Here is a 19325-nt window from a genome sequence, read left to right as displayed (position 1 = left end):
CCTTACAGGGTTAAAAAGAAAGATTCCTACTTTCATTGCTACCTGCTTGCTGGCTAGCCAGCTAGCCAGCCCTGTGGGCCTTGCTGCTGCTGCAGCCAAAAAACAAAAGGTGGTGCTGCTGCTGCTTCTGCTGCTTCTGCTTCTGCTTGTGTCTGGCCGCTGTTGGAGCGTCCAGGCACAGGACTTCTGCTGCTGCTGACTAAATGGCCTCCTTAATTGGATCATTTGAGTAGCCAGCACACCTTTGCAGGTAGGGCATGACATGATAGGCAGCTGCCTTGATAGCGGGTGGGTGCTGAATGTTCCTAATTGACAAAATAAGATTAATGCTTATGAAGAAATATAAAATCTCATCCCTTCCCCAATATCGCGCCACACCCCTACCCCTTAATTCCCTGGTTGAACTTGATGGACATATGTCTTTTTTCGACCGTACTAACTATGTAACTATGTAACATAACATGGGGGGGGGGGGGGGGTCTCCTGGCTGTTCACACAGGTGTGTCATTGCTGTACATTGACCATGCATTGCTTCTGTGGTATTGCAAAGGCAAAGACAAATGCTTCCAGCCATCCATTGCACTAATGGATTGGTCATCAGCTGGCTGTCTATGTCCCGCATCAATATAGACCAAAGTACAGAGGGTTAGGCTATGCTATTGTGCACCTACCTGATGCATCAGAAGGTGCGAGGCCCTTGCTAAATTCTGTGCACAGACTTTGAGATCTATGCTTTAGACTGTATCTAAACCTGCTCCAACATGGACTGACATTCTGGCCTACTTTCAGCCGATGCGACTTGTCTGTCGCTGAACAGTCGCTTTTTATGTATTCAGCACCTATGTATAATGTTGTAAAAATGCTCTAGAAGCTAAAGTCGCAGAAATGTCACACATATTTGGCCTGCAACTTTCTGTGCGACAAATTCAGACAGGAAAAATCAGTATAAATCCTTAGAAAATTATCCCCCAGTGTCTCCATCTGCTGGCGGTATTGAATAAGCATTGCTGCACTGATGGGGTATGCATTAGACGAAAAAAAAGAAGAAAAAGAAGAATAATACGCCCAGAAAAGAGGCGAAAAGGAGAAAAACGTAAAAAAACGTGAAAAAAAAGTAAGAGGAAGAGAAGGGAAAAAAAGGTGGAAATGGGTTTAAAAGTGATTTCGGCGGAGAAATATATATATATATATATATATATATATATATATGCGCACACACACACATAGATATAAACGTATTCTCCGTTGAGATATTGCAGCCGCTGCTGTGTCCAGGCCCAGGAGCCTTAGCACTGTGCTGTGATGTCACTCAATACCACTGACATCACTAGGTGTAAACAACATCTCTCCTTTGCTGTGTATGTGACTATGGAGCTGTTTGGTGATGTCGTCTATTACGGCCTTCATAGAAGCAACAGGAGATTGTTGCATCCATCTTGAACCCTCAGAACTACAGTGCTATGATGTCACTCACTTCCACAGGCCTTGCAGAGTGTAAACAACAACAACCCAGCTTTGTTGTGTATGTAACCATAGGGATTTGTGATGTCACCTAGAACCTTCACAGCAGCGACAGCTTTATGAGGAGCATCAGCACTGCTCTGCCTGAGCAGAACCATCACCGCCATAGGTTGTCAAATAACCCGGATTTAACCCACACAGGTAAGTCCAATGGGGTGCAGGCATGTCCTCTATGCTTACAGCTTCCCGTGGGTGTTGGTTTGATACCGTTTGGGGACAGCCAAGGAGGCATCTGCAGGCAACAAAGGTAGGTGTGTGCTTGTGTGTGTGTTTCCTATGCAGATCCTAAGCCCAGTGTCACATGCAAGTAGGAGGAGTAAGAAGGGTTCCTGGCAAATCCGGGTTATGGATTGCATTTAAAAAGGCCCCGTGGGAGTGCAATGGGCCCCTGTCTTGCTGCTTAGCAATAATGGTATGGGTTTAGGTTCTGCTGTGTGTACTGGTGGTTGACTGCCCCCCAGCCCAGAGTGTGCATGGAAAATTGTCTGGCAGCCTCCCTGACAGCAAGCAGTGATAGTGCCCATGAAGGGGACCTTGTTGGGCCCGCCCCTTTCACGGTTATCGCTTCTCGGCCTTTTGGCTCCGATCAAGTGTAAACTTGGTCTGGGTCAGGGGTGCGGGTGTTCTGCTGAGCAGGAATCCGGAGTGGTGATCTTACTGTGGAATCGACAGACAGAGAAGAACAATGGCTGGAAAGGAATACCTCCCTGCGATTGAGAAGACTGTACGTTTTGTGGTGGAAACTTCTGACCGGGGTAAGAATCGGATTGAGTACATTGGACATGAACTTGTGGAGAAATTGGGTGGTTTTGGCATGGATAGTTTGTTCTGTGTGCAAGAGAATAGGAAGCAAGGAATATATGATGTGTCCTTCATCTATGAAGCTGATTGCCAGAACTTCTATGAATGTTTGAAAAGAAATGCCAATAACCCTGTCTTGGAAAATGTAAAGTTTTTTCCTCTGTTTGAGATGGGAGTGAAGACTCTGTTTGTACATATGTACAATCCATTCTTAGACCCGGATATGATTAAGAACTTTCTAAGTATCTACTGTGAAAGTGTCCAAGGGGGAGTGAAGCAAACTAGTAGTTTGGGTGTGTTTAATGGCACATGGAAGTTCTTTGTAAAACTGAAGCTGGATCCTGGGAGCATTGGTGGAGTGAAACACCCACCGGCCAATTTTTCAATCGCCGGAAACCGGGGTTATGTCTATTATTATGGCCAGCCATTGTTTTGCCGTGATTGTTTGCTGTTTGGACATGTTAAAGAGGCTTGTCCAGGTAATAAGAAGTGCCGAAATTGTAAAATGCCAGGGCATGAAGCGGGAGCTTGTCCACAGCCCAGAACTTGTGATCTTTGTGGCCTTGTTGGACATGTGTATAGAAATTGTCCGGAGGTGGCTAAAAGGGAGAAGGAGAAAGAGGCCAGAAAAGATTTGGCATTTAAAAAAAGGGAAAAGGCAAAGGCAGACATGGCAGAAAAGAGTGTGATTGCTATTATTGAGAAAGCAACGGTGGTGGAAGAGAAGGTGCAGGAGGAGATTGAAGAGGAGATGGAGGAGGAGGTGAGAATTGAAGAGGTGCCTAGTCCTCAGGTGTCTGGCACTCAAAAAGTTGAATGGTCGAATTCAGAAGAGGAAAGTGCTAAAGAGAGAGATGAAGATCTTTTTCGTCCCCCACGGAAGGCGGCGAGAGGTGCCAGTGGTGAAAAGATGGAGCAGACGGTGGTGGAGACGAGTAATCGTTTTGCCGCAATATCTGAGGGTGAAATGGATAAATGCATTGGAGAAGAAACTTCTCCCTCGACACTGAGCCGTAAAGTTCATTAACTCTCTTCTAGGTTTTTTCTTCCTATGGGTTGTTATTTGATTTGATATGTCTTTTTCGGTTAGTTTGTCAAATGTTAGAGTCTTTAAAAATAAGAATAGAAGAGCGGCCATTCTGGAGGAATTGGCAGGAACTAATAATGACATAATTTGTCTACAGGAATGTGGATTGGATTTTCCTCCAAAAAAGGAGGAGTGGAGATATGGACCAGCAGTGTGGTCTTGCTCTAATGTAAATAGAAATGATGGAGTTGGGGTTTTGTTTAGGAATAATAAGTTTAAAGTTTGTAGTCAAATGGTGTTAAGGGAAGGAAGGTGTGTGTTGGTGGAGGTTGGGTTACATGGGTTTAAGTTTAAGTTAATTAATGTTTATGCACCTGTGAATAAGGAGGAGAGGGTGGGTTTGTTTGAAATAATTAAGGGGTTTTTGTCTGGGAAGGAACCAGTGTTGTTAGTAGGTGATTTCAACTGTGAGATTGGGAGGGATGCGGATGTTTCTGGAAATATGCTTAAGAGTATGGTGAGTGATTTCAAGTTAAGAGATGTGGTTGAAGTGTGTGGTGTGAATCCTGTGTTAGCAACATATCATGCTGAGAGTGGAAGGAGTGAGTCAAGATTAGATATGTGTTTTGTGTCCAAAATGATAGGATGTATGTGGTATAAGCAAGAGAGAGTGATTTATTCTGATCATGAGCGTGTGAGTTGTGGTTTGGTGTTGGATGAGATTTGCATAAGTGGGAGGGGTTACTGGAAGCTTAATGTGAAACTGTTGGATGAAAAGGAGGTATATGATAGGTATATTAAGAAGTATAAGTTATGGTGTGAGAAGAAAAAAGAATTTTTGGATTTATTGTGTTGGTGGGAGTGGGTTAAAGAAAGAACTAAGGTTTTTTTCAAGAGGGAAGGTTATAAAAGGAAAGCTAGGGAAAGAAAGAAGTATGAATGGCTGAATAAAAGGTTGGGGTTTCTCATTAAGTTGAAAAAGAAGGGATGGAGAGTGGATGGTAAGATTGATGCTGTGAAAAGAGATATAAAGGATTGGTTGAATGAAAGAGGAAAAGAGTTAATGTACCGAGCAAAAGTGGACAAATTGGAGAAGGATGAAAAGTGTTCAAGATATTTTTTTAAGAAAGTGATTGGGAGAAAGGATGATTTAGTGAGTGTGTATGATAAGGATGGTGGTTTGGTGAGAGGCAAAGCTGTACTGAATGTGGTGAAAGAGTTTTATGAGGACTTATATGCAGTCAAACAGTGTGATAGGGGTTTGGCTGAGGAAGTGCTGGAAGTGATTGATAAGAAGGTAGATTGTAATGAGTATGAGAGTTTAATGAGAGAGATTGGAATGGAAGAAATTAAAAGGACGGTTGATAGTATGGCTAAAAATAAGACTCCTGGAGAGGATGGGTTGCCGGCTGAGTTTTATGTGAAATTGTGGGATGTACTGAAGGATGATATGGAGAGTATCTTTAAGTATATGTGGGCTAATGGAAGATTGGTGGAAAGTATGAAGAGTGGGATAGTGGTTTTGATTTATAAGAAAGGGGATGTGAATGATGTAAGGAATTGGAGGCCGATAACTTTGTTGAATGTGGATTATAAAATATTTGCAAAGCTGATTACAAATAGAATGAGGGACGTGATAGAGCAAGTGATTGGGGAGGAGCAAGTGTGTGGTGTGCCAGGAAGAAGAATTAGTGAGAATTTGTGTTTGTTGAGAGATATATTGTGGGATGGTATGTGTAGAAAGCAGGTGGTTCGTGTGTTGTCAATTGATTTTGAAAAAGCTTTTGACCGTTTGTCGCATGGGTTTTTGTTTAAGGTGCTAGTTAAAATGGGGTTTCCAGGTGATTTTGTGAATATTGTGAGAATGTTGTATAAGGAAGTGTATAGTAAGATTCTGATTAATGGATGGATGACTGAGGAGATTAAAGTATGTTCAGGGGTGAGACAGGGATGTCCCTTGTCACCTATTGCTTTTATTTGTGCTATGGAACCATTATTAGAATTATTGCGTAAGGATAAATGTGTGAGAGGTGTGAGAGTTCCGGGGGGTCGTGGTAAAGAGGTTAAAGTGTTGGCTTATATGGATGATGTATGTGTGGTAAGTGAATCTGTTGCGGCTGTAAGAAGATCCAAGTTATTGGTAAGTCTGTTTTGTGGTGCGTCTGGTTTTAAGGTCAATTGGGGAAAGAGTGAATATAAATGTTTTGGTGGTGTGACTCAGAGTGAGGATGTTGGTATGGAAGGGGTGGAAGGGCCTATTCAAGTGTTGGGGGTTAAGATGGATGAACGGTTGGATGGTAGAAATAGTTGGGAGGATGTGGGGAAGAGAGTGCAAAAGAAATTGAATTTTTGGAGGTTGAGAGAGTTGTCAATGGTTGGTAAGGTTATGATAGTGAAGAGTGTGATTTTGCCAATACTGTTATATGTTGCTGTTGTGTTTCCGCCAAGTTATATGGTTTTGCGAAAGGTGAAAAGAATGTTATTTGTGTTTTTGTGGGGTACAAAGATGGAAAGAGTTAAGAGAGAGATTGTAATGAAAGATGGTAAAAATGGAGGAATGGACTTTCCGAATGTTGATGTGTATCTGGGTGTGAATATTGTTTTTGCTTTGAAAAGAATGATGGGAGGTGAAAAGAGTTGTGCATGTATGGTGAGATATTTGGGTGGCAGTGTGTTATGTAAATTGGGTTGGTTGGAAAGAGATTTGAGAGTGCCTTATGCTTTTGTGTGTCCTAGTTGGTATGTATATGTGGTGAAATTTTTGGAGAATTATAGGTTGATTGGTGTGGGTCCAGAAGTGTTTGTGAGTAAAAAGAGTATGATTGGGTACATTAAAAAAGAGGAAGTTGAATGTTCAATTAATATGGTGAGAGCTGTAGATGTGGGGAGAGTGTGGAAGAGTATAATGACTGTTGGAGTAACAAATAGACAACGTGAGATAGTATGGCAGAGTTTGCATGGTGCGTTACCGGTAAGAGAATTTCAAAGAAATAGAGGGATTGGAAGGTATGAGAGGTGTCCAAGAGATGGGTGTGATGGGATTGAGAGTGTGATGCATGTATTTTGGAATTGTGAAATGGCGCAAGGTGTGTGGAAAGGGGTGAGTTTGCTGTTTAAAGAATTGACTGGTATAAGGTATATGTCGTATGATGTGGTTATGTTTGGACTTAGTATGGTAGGGAGAGATAAGGAAAGGGTTTTTTTTGTGTTGCTTGCCATTATTAAAGAAGTACTTTGGGATGTTAGGAATTTATGTGTATTCAAAAGAAATAACGTGTCGGTGGAGGGTTGTATTAAGATGATTCTAGATAGGTTATATGTTGTTTATTTGTGTGATAGGAAGAATTTGGGGGATAAGGATGCTGAGGGGATATGGAAGTTTTTGAAATGGAGATATCTTGTAAGTTTGTAATTGGTGATGGTATTTATGTTTGTTTGAAATTGAAAATAAAAAGAAAGACCTAATGATGAGTTGGACTTTACTTCAGAAAGTCTAAGTGACGAAGTATGGAGTTGGATTTTGATGTTTTAATGTCCAAACCTGAAGGTTTAAAAAAAAAAAAAAAAAAATCTGTTCTTATCAGTTTAATATCTGATACGTCCCCTATCTGGGGACCATATATTAAATGGATTTTTGAGAACGGGGGCCGATTTCGAAGCTTGCTTCCGTCGCCCTATGCATTGACCCGATATGGCAGTATCTTCGGGTACAGTGCACCACCCCCTTACAGGGTTAAAAAGAAAGATTCCTACTTTCATTGCTACCTGCTTGCTGGCTAGCCAGCTAGCCAGCCCTGTGGGCCTTGCTGCTGCTGCAGCCAAAAAACAAAAGGTGGTGCTGCTTCTGCTGCTTCTGCTTCTGCTTGTGTCTGGCCCCTGTTGGAGCGTCCAGGCACAGGACTTCTGCTGCTGCTGACTAAATGGCCTCCTTAATTGGATCATTTGAGTAGCCAGCACACCTGTGCAGGTAGGGCATGACATGATAGGCAGCTGCCTTGATAGCGGGTGGGTGCTGAATGTTCCTAATTGACAAAATAAGATTAATGCTTATGAAGAAATATAAAATCTCATCCCTTCCCCAATATCGCGCCACACCCCTACCCCTTAATTCCCTGGTTGAACTTGATGGACATATGTCTTTTTTCGACCGTACTAACTATGTAACTATGTAACATAACATGGGGGGGGGGGGGGTCTCCTGGCTGTTCACACAGGTGTGTCATTGCTGTACATTGACCATGCATTGCTTCTGTGGTATTGCAAAGGCAAAGACAAATGCTTCCAGCCATCCATTGCACTAATGGATTGGTCATCAGCTGGCTGTCTATGTCCCGCATCAATATAGACCAAAGTACAGAGGGTTAGGCTATGCTATTGTGCACCTACCTGATGCATCAGAAGGTGCGAGGCCCTTGCTAAATTCTGTGCACAGACTTTGAGATCTATGCTTTAGACTGTATCTAAACCTGCTCCAACATGGACTGACATTCTGGCCTACTTTCAGCCGATGCGACTTGTCTGTCGCTGAACAGTCGCTTTTTATGTATTCAGCACCTATGTATAATGTTGTAAAAATGCTCTAGAAGCTAAAGTCGCAGAAATGTCACACATATTTGGCCTGCAACTTTCTGTGCGACAAATTCAGACAGGAAAAATCAGTATAAATCCTTAGAAAATTATCCCCCAGTGTCTCCATCTGCTGGCGGTATTGAATAAGCATTGCTGCACTGATGGGGTATGCATTAGACGAAAAAAAAGAAGAAAAAGAAGAATAATACGCCCAGAAAAGAGGCGAAAAGGAGAAAAACGTAAAAAAACGTGAAAAAAAAGTAAGAGGAAGAGAAGGGAAAAAAAGGTGGAAATGGGTTTAAAAGTGATTTCGGCGGAGAATATATATATATATATATATATATATATATATATATATGCGCACACACACACATAGATATAAACGTATTCTCCGTTGAGATATTGCAGCCGCTGCTGTGTCCAGGCCCAGGAGCCTTAGCACTGTGCTGTGATGTCACTCAATACCACTGACATCACTAGGTGTAAACAACATCTCTCCTTTGCTGTGTATGTGACTATGGAGCTGTTTGGTGATGTCGTCTATTACGGCCTTCATAGAAGCAACAGGAGATTGTTGCATCCATCTTGAACCCTCAGAACTACAGTGCTATGATGTCACTCACTTCCACAGGCCTTGCAGAGTGTAAACAACAACAACCCAGCTTTGTTGTGTATGTAACCATAGGGATTTGTGATGTCACCTAGAACCTTCACAGCAGCGACAGCTTTATGAGGAGCATCAGCACTGCTCTGCCTGAGCAGAACCATCACCGCCATTGGTTGTCAAATAACCCGGATTTAACCCACACAGGTAAGTCCAATGGGGTGCAGGCATGTCCTCTATGCTTACAGCTTCCCGTGGGTGTTGGTTTGATACCGTTTGGGGACAGCCAAGGAGGCATCTGCAGGCAACAAAGGTAGGTGTGTGCTTGTGTGTGTGTTTCCTATGCAGATCCTAAGCCCAGTGTCACATGCAAGTAGGAGGAGTAAGAAGGGTTCCTGGCAAATCCGGGTTATGGATTGCATTTAAAAAGGCCCCGTGGGAGTGCAATGGGCCCCTGTCTTGCTGCTTAGCAATAATGGTATGGGTTTAGGTTCTGCTGTGTGTACTGGTGGTTGACTGCCCCCCAGCCCAGAGTGTGCATGGAAAATTGTCTGGCAGCCTCCCTGACAGCAAGCAGTGATAGTGCCCATGAAGGGGACCTTGTTGGGCCCGCCCCTTTCACGGTTATCGCTTCTCGGCCTTTTGGCTAAGATCAAGTGTAGTATCTGTTCTTATCAGTTTAATATCTGATACGTCCCCTATCTGGGGACCATATATTAAATGGATTTTTGAGAACGGGGGCCGATTTCGAAGCTTGCTTCCGTCGCCCTATGCATTGACCCGATATGGCAGTATCTTCGGGTACAGTGCACCACCCCCTTACAGGGTTAAAAAGAAAGATTCCTACTTTCATTGCTACCTGCTTGCTGGCTAGCCAGCTAGCCAGCCCTGTGGGCCTTGCTGCTGCTGCAGCCAAAAAACAAAAGGTGGTGCTGCTGCTGCTTCTGCTGCTTCTGCTTCTGCTTGTGTCTGGCCGCTGTTGGAGCGTCCAGGCACAGGACTTCTGCTGCTGCTGACTAAATGGCCTCCTTAATTGGATCATTTGAGTAGCCAGCACACCTTTGCAGGTAGGGCATGACATGATAGGCAGCTGCCTTGATAGCGGGTGGGTGCTGAATGTTCCTAATTGACAAAATAAGATTAATGCTTATGAAGAAATATAAAATCTCATCCCTTCCCCAATATCGCGCCACACCCCTACCCCTTAATTCCCTGGTTGAACTTGATGGACATATGTCTTTTTTCGACCGTACTAACTATGTAACTATGTAACATAACATGGGGGGGGGGGGGGGTCTCCTGGCTGTTCACACAGGTGTGTCATTGCTGTACATTGACCATGCATTGCTTCTGTGGTATTGCAAAGGCAAAGACAAATGCTTCCAGCCATCCATTGCACTAATGGATTGGTCATCAGCTGGCTGTCTATGTCCCGCATCAATATAGACCAAAGTACAGAGGGTTAGGCTATGCTATTGTGCACCTACCTGATGCATCAGAAGGTGCGAGGCCCTTGCTAAATTCTGTGCACAGACTTTGAGATCTATGCTTTAGACTGTATCTAAACCTGCTCCAACATGGACTGACATTCTGGCCTACTTTCAGCCGATGCGACTTGTCTGTCGCTGAACAGTCGCTTTTTATGTATTCAGCACCTATGTATAATGTTGTAAAAATGCTCTAGAAGCTAAAGTCGCAGAAATGTCACACATATTTGGCCTGCAACTTTCTGTGCGACAAATTCAGACAGGAAAAATCAGTATAAATCCTTAGAAAATTATCCCCCAGTGTCTCCATCTGCTGGCGGTATTGAATAAGCATTGCTGCACTGATGGGGTATGCATTAGACGAAAAAAAAGAAGAAAAAGAAGAATAATACGCCCAGAAAAGAGGCGAAAAGGAGAAAAACGTAAAAAAACGTGAAAAAAAAGTAAGAGGAAGAGAAGGGAAAAAAAGGTGGAAATGGGTTTAAAAGTGATTTCGGCGGAGAAATATATATATATATATATATATATATATATATATATATATATATATATATGCGCACACACACACATAGATATAAACGTATTCTCCGTTGAGATATTGCAGCCGCTGCTGTGTCCAGGCCCAGGAGCCTTAGCACTGTGCTGTGATGTCACTCAATACCACTGACATCACTAGGTGTAAACAACATCTCTCCTTTGCTGTGTATGTGACTATGGAGCTGTTTGGTGATGTCGTCTATTACGGCCTTCATAGAAGCAACAGGAGATTGTTGCATCCATCTTGAACCCTCAGAACTACAGTGCTATGATGTCACTCACTTCCACAGGCCTTGCAGAGTGTAAACAACAACAACCCAGCTTTGTTGTGTATGTAACCATAGGGATTTGTGATGTCACCTAGAACCTTCACAGCAGCGACAGCTTTATGAGGAGCATCAGCACTGCTCTGCCTGAGCAGAACCATCACCGCCATAGGTTGTCAAATAACCCGGATTTAACCCACACAGGTAAGTCCAATGGGGTGCAGGCATGTCCTCTATGCTTACAGCTTCCCGTGGGTGTTGGTTTGATACCGTTTGGGGACAGCCAAGGAGGCATCTGCAGGCAACAAAGGTAGGTGTGTGCTTGTGTGTGTGTTTCCTATGCAGATCCTAAGCCCAGTGTCACATGCAAGTAGGAGGAGTAAGAAGGGTTCCTGGCAAATCCGGGTTATGGATTGCATTTAAAAAGGCCCCGTGGGAGTGCAATGGGCCCCTGTCTTGCTGCTTAGCAATAATGGTATGGGTTTAGGTTCTGCTGTGTGTACTGGTGGTTGACTGCCCCCCAGCCCAGAGTGTGCATGGAAAATTGTCTGGCAGCCTCCCTGACAGCAAGCAGTGATAGTGCCCATGAAGGGGACGTTGTTGGGCCCGCCCCTTTCACGGTTATCGCTTCTCGGCCTTTTGGCTAAGATCGGGGTTTATTGCCTCGGTCGGCGCTGAGGGTGCGAGTGAACTGCGCCGCGACTAGCTGCGTAGGTGATCAAGACTGTGGTACTCGTTACCGACAGATTTGGAAAGATGGCTGGATCCAACATGTCTGCAGTGGAGAAGACCGTACGCATCAAGGTGCTAACCACGGATCGTCTAAGAAACAGCATTGAATACATCGGCCATACCATTGTGGAGCGACTGGCAGGATTTTCCTTGAGCGACCTCTTTTGTGTCCAGGAGAACAAGCGCCAAGGTATTTATGACGTGTCCTTCTTATATGATGCTGACTGCCAGAACTTTTATGAGTGCTTAAAACGGAACAGTGGAAGTGAGGTTTTGCGGGATGTGTCCTTTTATCCCCTTTTTGAAATGGGGACAAAGACTTTGTTTATCCACATGTACAATCCGTTTGTTGATGTCTCTATGATTAAGAACTTCTTGAGCATCTATTGTGTGTCTATTGCTGGTGGTACTAAGCAGACAAGCAGCATTGGTGTATTTAATGGCACGTATAAGTTCTTTGTGAAGTTGCGGCTTGATGGAGATTGCATTGGAGGCGTTAAGCACCCTCCGGCGAACTTTACCATTGCTGGTTTCAGAGGTTATCTCTATTACTACGGACAGCCATCTTTCTGTAGAAATTGTCTATTGTTTGGACATGTGAAGGAGGCCTGCCCTGGCAGTAAGAAATGCAGGAACTGTAAGCAACCGGGGCATGAGGCGGGTGCATGTCCACACCCGAGGACCTGTGACCTATGTGGGGAAGCTGGCCATGTGTACAAGAACTGTCCAGTGTTGAAGAGGAGGGAGGAGGAGAGGAGAATGGAAGAGGAAATGGTGGAGAGGAGGAGGGCAGCTGCAGCTGCGGCTGCAGTGGTTCCTGCAAGAGAGAGCGTTATTATTGGAGAGGTACAGAGTCCTGTGGTGGTAGAGGAGCAAGTGAAGGTGGTGGAGGAGCAAGTGGTGGTGGAGGAGGAGCAAATGGCGGTGCAAGTGGAAGAAGGGGAGATTGAGGATGCTCCCAGTCCCCCGGCTGAGGAGTCGCCGCAAATTGAAGAGTGGTCTTCTTCTGAGGGTGAAGACCGTGAGGAGAGACATAGAGAGAGAGAGGATGACTTTGATCTTTTTCGTCCCCCCAAGAAGACGGCCAGGAAGCTTTCTGGTGGACAGATGGAGTCGACGCTGGTGGCTACGGACAATCGGTATCAACCGCTATCTGAGAGCGACATGGATGCGTGCTCTGCGGGAGAAGCTTCTCCCACACCGCTGAGGAAAGCTACCTAAATAACTTTCTTCTTTTCTGTCAAATTCTTCCTTAGGGTTGTTAAGATGGTGGTATGTCTTTTTTAGTCGGTTCTATAAACGTTAGAGTCTTTAGAAGTAAAGTCAGAAGGACAGTAATTTTGGAGGACTTGGCAGGGAAAAAAGCGGACATTATTTGTTTGCAGGAATGTGGGCTAAATGATATTCCGGGGAAGGGAGAATGGGCTTATGGTCCTGCTGTTTGGTCGGTGTCTGGGCATAATAGGAATGATGGGGTAGGGGTGCTTTTTAAGAGCTTTAAGTTTGAAGTTTGTAGTTATGTGGTAATAGAGGAGGGGAGGTGTATCATGGTGGAGGTTAAGGTGCAGGGGGTTAAATTTAGGTTGATAAATGTGTATGCGCCGGTAAGGAGGGAGGAGCGGGTGGGGTTGTTGGAGGTAATTAAGAGGTTTCTGCCGGGTAAAATACCTTTGGTGTGGGTGGGGGATTTCAATTGTGAAATTGAGGGGAATGTGGATGTATCTGGGAATATTCTTAAAAGTATGGTGTGTGACTTTAAGTTAAAGGATGTGGCTGAAGCGTGTGGAGTGTGTCCTTTGTTAGATACATATTATTCTGATAGTGGAAGTCATAGTTCCAGACTTGATATGTGTTTTGTGTCTAAGGGTGTGTTATGTAAGAATTATATGCAAGAAAAAGTAGGATATTCAGATCATGAGTATGTGTGTTGTGAGTTAGTATTGGATGCAGATTGTGTGAGTGGGAGGGGTGTATGGAAATTAAATGTTAAATTGTTGGAAGTGGAAGGAGTGTATGATAGATATGTTAATAAGTATAGGGGTTGGTGTAAGAAAAAGAATGATTTTCCTGATATATTGTGTTGGTGGGAATGGGTTAAGGGTCAAACAAAAGTTTTCTTTAAAAGAGAGGGATATAAGCGGAATGCTGGGAGGAAGAAGAAGTATGAATGGTTGAATAAAAGATTGGTGTTTCTCAATAAGTTAAAGAAGTATGGCTGGAGTGTGGGTGAGCAGATTGAGGTTGTGAAGAGTGATCTAAAAAATTGGTTGAATGATAAAGGTAAAGAGTTGATGTATCAAGCAAAACTTGATAAGTTAGAGAAAGATGAGAAATGTTCGAGATATTTCTTTAAAAAAGTTATTGGGAAGAGAGAGGATATGGTAAGAGTGTATGATGATGATGGCTGTCTGGTTAAAGGAAAAGCTGTGTTGGGAGTGGTTAAAAGTTTTTATGAAGAGTTGTATGCGGTAAAAGATTGTGAAGAGGACTTGCAGGATGAAGTGTTGAGAGTGCTTGATAAGAGGGTGGATGGTAGTGAATATGGGACTCTGATGAGAGAGATTGGAGAGGAGGAAGTGAAGAGGACTGTGGATAGTATGTCAAGAAATAAAACGCCTGGAGAGGATGGGTTGCCTGTTGAATTTTATGCTTGGATTTGGGATGTTGTGAAGGATGATTTGGTGGAAGTGTATAGGTATATGTGGAGGAAGGAGAGAATGGTGGAAAGTATGAAGAGTGGAGTGGTTGTGTTGATTTATAAGAAAGGTGATGTGAATGATGTGAGGAATTGGAGGCCGATAACTTTGTTGAATGTAGATTATAAGGTGTTTGCTAAAATAATTACAAATAGGATGAGAGATGTGGTTGAGCAGGTGATTGGAGAAGAACAAGTGTGTGGAGTGCCTGGGAGAAGAATAAATGAAAATTTGTGTTTGTTGAGAGATTTGTTATGGGATAGTATGAGTAGGAAACAGGAGGTTAGAGTGATGTCGATAGATTTTGAAAAGGCGTTTGATCGTCTGTCACATAGGTTTTTGTTTAGAGTATTAGTGAGAATGGGATTCCCGGGTGATTTTGTAAATGTTGTAAGGATGCTGTATGATGGAGTATATAGTAAGGTTTTGATAAATGGTTGGATGTCTGAGAAGGTGAAAGTATGTTCTGGTGTAAGGCAGGGTTGTCCGTTGTCCCCTATGGCTTTTATATGTGCTATGGAGCCATTATTAGAGATGTTGCGGCGGGATAAGTGTGTTAGAGGGTTAAAAATTCCAGGGAGTGGTGGGAGAGAAGTCAAAGTTTTGGCCTACATGGATGATGTGTGTATTTTGGGAGAGTCTGTGGCTGTTATGAGAAGGGCAAAGTTACTAGTTGGATTGTTTTGTGGAGCGTCTGGGTTTAAGGTGAATTGGGACAAAAGTGAGTATAAATGTTTTGGTAGTATGCAAGGAAGTGAGGATGTGGGTATGAAGAATATTGAAGGTGGTATTCAGGTTTTAGGTGTTAAAATGGATGAAAGATTGGATGGGAGAGAAAGTTGGGATGATGTAGAGAAGAGAGTGGCCAAAAAATTGAGTCTTTGGAGGTTGAGAGATTTGTCTATGGTTGGGAAAGTGCTGGTTGTGAAAAGTGTAATATTGCCTATTTTATTGTATGTGGCAATAGTGTTTCCGCCAAGTTATATGGTTTTAAGGAAGTTAAAAAGAATTTTGTTTGTGTTTTTTTGGGGTACAAAAGTGGAAAGAGTGAGGAGAGAAGTTGTGATGAAGGATGGTAGTAAGGGTGGAATGGGATTTCCAAATCTAGATGTGTATTTGGGGGTGAATGTGGTGTTTGCGGTTAGAAGGATGATGAGAGGAGAAAAGAATTTTGCATGTATGTTGAGATATTTAGGTGGGCGTGTGTTATGCAAATTAGGTTGGCTGGAGAGAGATTTGAGAGTGCCTTATGCGTTTGTGTGCCCGAGTTGGTATTTGTATGTGGAAAAGTTTTTGGAGAGTTATAGGTTGATTGGTGTGAGAAAGGAGTTGTTTGAAAGTAAGAAGAATGTGTTTGGGTATGTCGCCGCAAGTGAGGTGGAGTGTCCGATTAATATGGTAAGAGGCCAGGATGTGTCTAAGGTGTGGAAGAGTTTAATGACAGATGGAATATCAAATAGACAGAGAGAGATAGGATGGCAGTGTTTGCATGGAGCCCTACCAGTAAGAGAGTTCCAAAGGAATAGAGGTATTGGAAGGAGTGAAATATGTCCGAGGGAAGATTGTAGTGGGGTTGAAAGTGTGATGCATGTGATTTGGAATTGTGACATGGCTCAGAATGTATGGAGAGGGATAGGTCCGTTGTGTAAGGAGTTGACTGTGATAAATAGGTTCTCATATGAGGTTGTGATGTTTGGTCTTAGTATGATTGGAAGAAAGAATGAAAGGGTGTTGTTTGTGTTGTTGGCGATTGTGAAGGAAGTCTTGTGGGATGTTAGAAATTTATATGTGTTTAAGAGAAAAGATGTGACTGTGGAAGGAAGTTTAAGAATGATTCTGGATAGGTTGTACACCGTTTATTTACGTGATAAAAAGAAATTAGGTGAAATAGATGCAGAGGGGATATGGAAATTTTTGAAGTGGAGACATGTTGTAAGGGTGTAATGGTGATGGTATTTGAATTTGTTTTGAATTTGCTTTGAACAAATAAAGAATGACCTAATGATGAGTTAGACTTCACCATGAGTCAAAAATGACGCATTATCTAAGTGGTGTTTAGTCTAAACCTGAAGGTTTATAAAAAAAAAAAAAAAAAAAAAAAATCTGTTCTTATCAGTTTAATATCTGATACGTCCCCTATCTGGGGACCATATATTAAATGGATTTTTGAGAACGGGGGCCGATTTCGAAGCTTGCTTCCGTCGCCCTATGCATTGACCCGATATGGCAGTATCTTCGGGTACAGTGCACCACCCCCTTACAGGGTTAAAAAGAAAGATTCCTACTTTCATTGCTACCTGCTTGCTGGCTAGCCAGCTAGCCAGCCCTGTGGGCCTTGCTGCTGCTGCAGCCAAAAAACAAAAGGTGGTGCTGCTGCTGCTTCTGCTGCTTCTGCTTCTGCTTGTGTCTGGCCGCTGTTGGAGCGTCCAGGCACAGGACTTCTGCTGCTGCTGACTAAATGGCCTCCTTAATTGGATCATTTGAGTAGCCAGCACACCTTTGCAGGTAGGGCATGACATGATAGGCAGCTGCCTTGATAGCGGGTGGGTGCTGAATGTTCCTAATTGACAAAATAAGATTAATGCTTATGAAGAAATATAAAATCTCATCCCTTCCCCAATATCGCGCCACACCCCTACCCCTTAATTCCCTGGTTGAACTTGATGGACATATGTCTTTTTTCGACCGTACTAACTATGTAACTATGTAACATAACATGGGGGGGGGGGGGGGTCTCCTGGCTGTTCACACAGGTGTGTCATTGCTGTACATTGACCATGCATTGCTTCTGTGGTATTGCAAAGGCAAAGACAAATGCTTCCAGCCATCCATTGCACTAATGGATTGGTCATCAGCTGGCTGTCTATGTCCCGCATCAATATAGACCAAAGTACAGAGGGTTAGGCTATGCTATTGTGCACCTACCTGATGCATCAGAAGGTGCGAGGCCCTTGCTAAATTCTGTGCACAGACTTTGAGATCTATGCTTTAGACTGTATCTAAACCTGCTCCAACATGGACTGACATTCTGGCCTACTTTCAGCCGATGCGACTTGTCTGTCGCTGAACAGTCGCTTTTTATGTATTCAGCACCTATGTATAATGTTGTAAAAATGCTCTAGAAGCTAAAGTCGCAGAAATGTCACACATATTTGGCCTGCAACTTTCTGTGCGACAAATTCAGACAGGAAAAATCAGTATAAATCCTTAGAAAATTATCCCCCAGTGTCTCCATCTGCTGGCGGTATTGAATAAGCATTGCTGCACTGATGGGGTATGCATTAGACGAAAAAAAAGAAGAAAAAGAAGAATAATACGCCCAGAAAAGAGGCGAAAAGGAGAAAAACGTAAAAAAACGTGAAAAAAAAGTAAGAGGAAGAGAAGGGAAAAAAAGGTGGAAATGGGTTTAAAAGTGATTTCGGCGGAGAAATATATATATATATATATATATATATATATATATATATATATATATATATATATGCGCACACACACACATAGATATAAACGTATTCTCCGTTGAGATATTGCAGCCGCTGCTGTGTCCAGGCCCAGGAGCCTTAGCACTGTGCTGTGATGTCACTCAATACCACTGACATCACTAGGTGTAAACAACATCTCTCCTTTGCTGTGTATGTGACTATGGAGCTGTTTGGTGATGTCGTCTATTACGGCCTTCATAGAAGCAACAGGAGATTGTTGCATCCATCTTGAACCCTCAGAACTACAGTGCTATGATGTCACTCACTTCCACAGGCCTTGCAGAGTGTAAACAACAACAACCCAGCTTTGTTGTGTATGTAACCATAGGGATTTGTGATGTCACCTAGAACCTTCACAGCAGCGACAGCTTTATGAGGAGCATCAGCACTGCTCTGCCTGAGCAGAACCATCACCGCCATAGGTTGTCAAATAACCCGGATTTAACCCACACAGGTAAGTCCAATGGGGTGCAGGCATGTCCTCTATGCTTACAGCTTCCCGTGGGTGTTGGTTTGATACCGTTTGGGGACAGCCAAGGAGGCATCTGCAGGCAACAAAGGTAGGTGTGTGCTTGTGTGTGTGTTTCCTATGCAGATCCTAAGCCCAGTGTCACATGCAAGTAGGAGGAGTAAGAAGGGTTCCTGGCAAATCCGGGTTATGGATTGCATTTAAAAAGGCCCCGTGGGAGTGCAATGGGCCCCTGTCTTGCTGCTTAGCAATAATGGTATGGGTTTAGGTTCTGCTGTGTGTACTGGTGGTTGACTGCCCCCCAGCCCAGAGTGTGCATGGAAAATTGTCTGGCAGCCTCCCTGACAGCAAGCAGTGATAGTGCCCATGAAGGGGACCTTGTTGGGCCCGCCCCTTTCACGGTTATCGCTTCTCGGCCTTTTGGCTAAGATCAAGTGTAGTATCTGTTCTTATCAGTTTAATATCTGATACGTCCCCTATCTGGGGACCATATATTAAATGGATTTTTGAGAACGGGGGCCGATTTCGAAGCTTGCTTCCGTCGCCCTATGCATTGACCCGATATGGCAGTATCTTCGGGTACAGTGCACCACCCCCTTACAGGGTTAAAAAGAAAGATTCCTACTTTCATTGCTACCTGCTTGCTGGCTAGCCAGCTAGCCAGCCCTGTGGGCCTTGCTGCTGCTGCAGCCAAAAAACAAAAGGTGGTGCTGCTGCTGCTTCTGCTGCTTCTGCTTCTGCTTGTGTCTGGCCCCTGTTGGAGCGTCCAGGCACAGGACTTCTGCTGCTGCTGACTAAATGGCCTCCTTAATTGGATCATTTGAGTAGCCAGCACACCTGTGCAGGTAGGGCATGACATGATAGGCAGCTGCCTTGATAGCGGGTGGGTGCTGAATGTTCCTAATTGACAAAATAAGATTAATGCTTATGAAGAAATATAAAATCTCATCCCTTCCCCAATATCGCGCCACACCCCTACCCCTTAATTCCCTGGTTGAACTTGATGGACATATGTCTTTTTTCGACCGTACTAACTATGTAACTATGTAACATAACATGGGGGGGGGGTCTCCTGGCTGTTCACACAGGTGTGTCATTGCTGTACATTGACCATGCATTGCTTCTGTGGTATTG

The 19325-nt window shown here is 43.6% G+C and overlaps 3 non-coding genes and 1 pseudogene across 3 annotated transcripts; all 4 read left to right on the top strand.

The window, feature by feature from the left end:
- The first annotated feature begins 6893 nt into the window (after positions 1-6893).
- Positions 6894-7072, top strand: LOC130305368 (U2 spliceosomal RNA; annotated as a pseudogene).
- Positions 7073-9148: 2076 nt separating this feature from the next.
- LOC130305183 (U2 spliceosomal RNA) lies at positions 9149-9339 on the top strand. Its single transcript, XR_008854782.1, has one exon. It is a non-coding gene; the product is annotated as a U2 spliceosomal RNA (small nuclear RNA).
- A 6970-nt stretch (positions 9340-16309) lies between these two features.
- On the top strand, positions 16310-16495 carry LOC130305372 (U2 spliceosomal RNA). The gene has a single exon (XR_008854963.1). It is a non-coding gene; the product is annotated as a U2 spliceosomal RNA (small nuclear RNA).
- A 2100-nt stretch (positions 16496-18595) lies between these two features.
- Positions 18596-18786, top strand: LOC130305181 (U2 spliceosomal RNA). The gene has a single exon (XR_008854780.1). It is a non-coding gene; the product is annotated as a U2 spliceosomal RNA (small nuclear RNA).
- The last annotated feature ends 539 nt before the right edge of the window (positions 18787-19325 follow it).

This window comes from Hyla sarda, unplaced genomic scaffold (genome assembly GCF_029499605.1).
Source record: "Hyla sarda isolate aHylSar1 unplaced genomic scaffold, aHylSar1.hap1 scaffold_131, whole genome shotgun sequence".
Taxonomy (NCBI): Eukaryota; Metazoa; Chordata; class Amphibia; order Anura; family Hylidae; genus Hyla; species Hyla sarda.
Note: the sequence above shows the minus strand (reverse complement) of the source record. Positions and strands in the feature narration are given on the sequence as shown.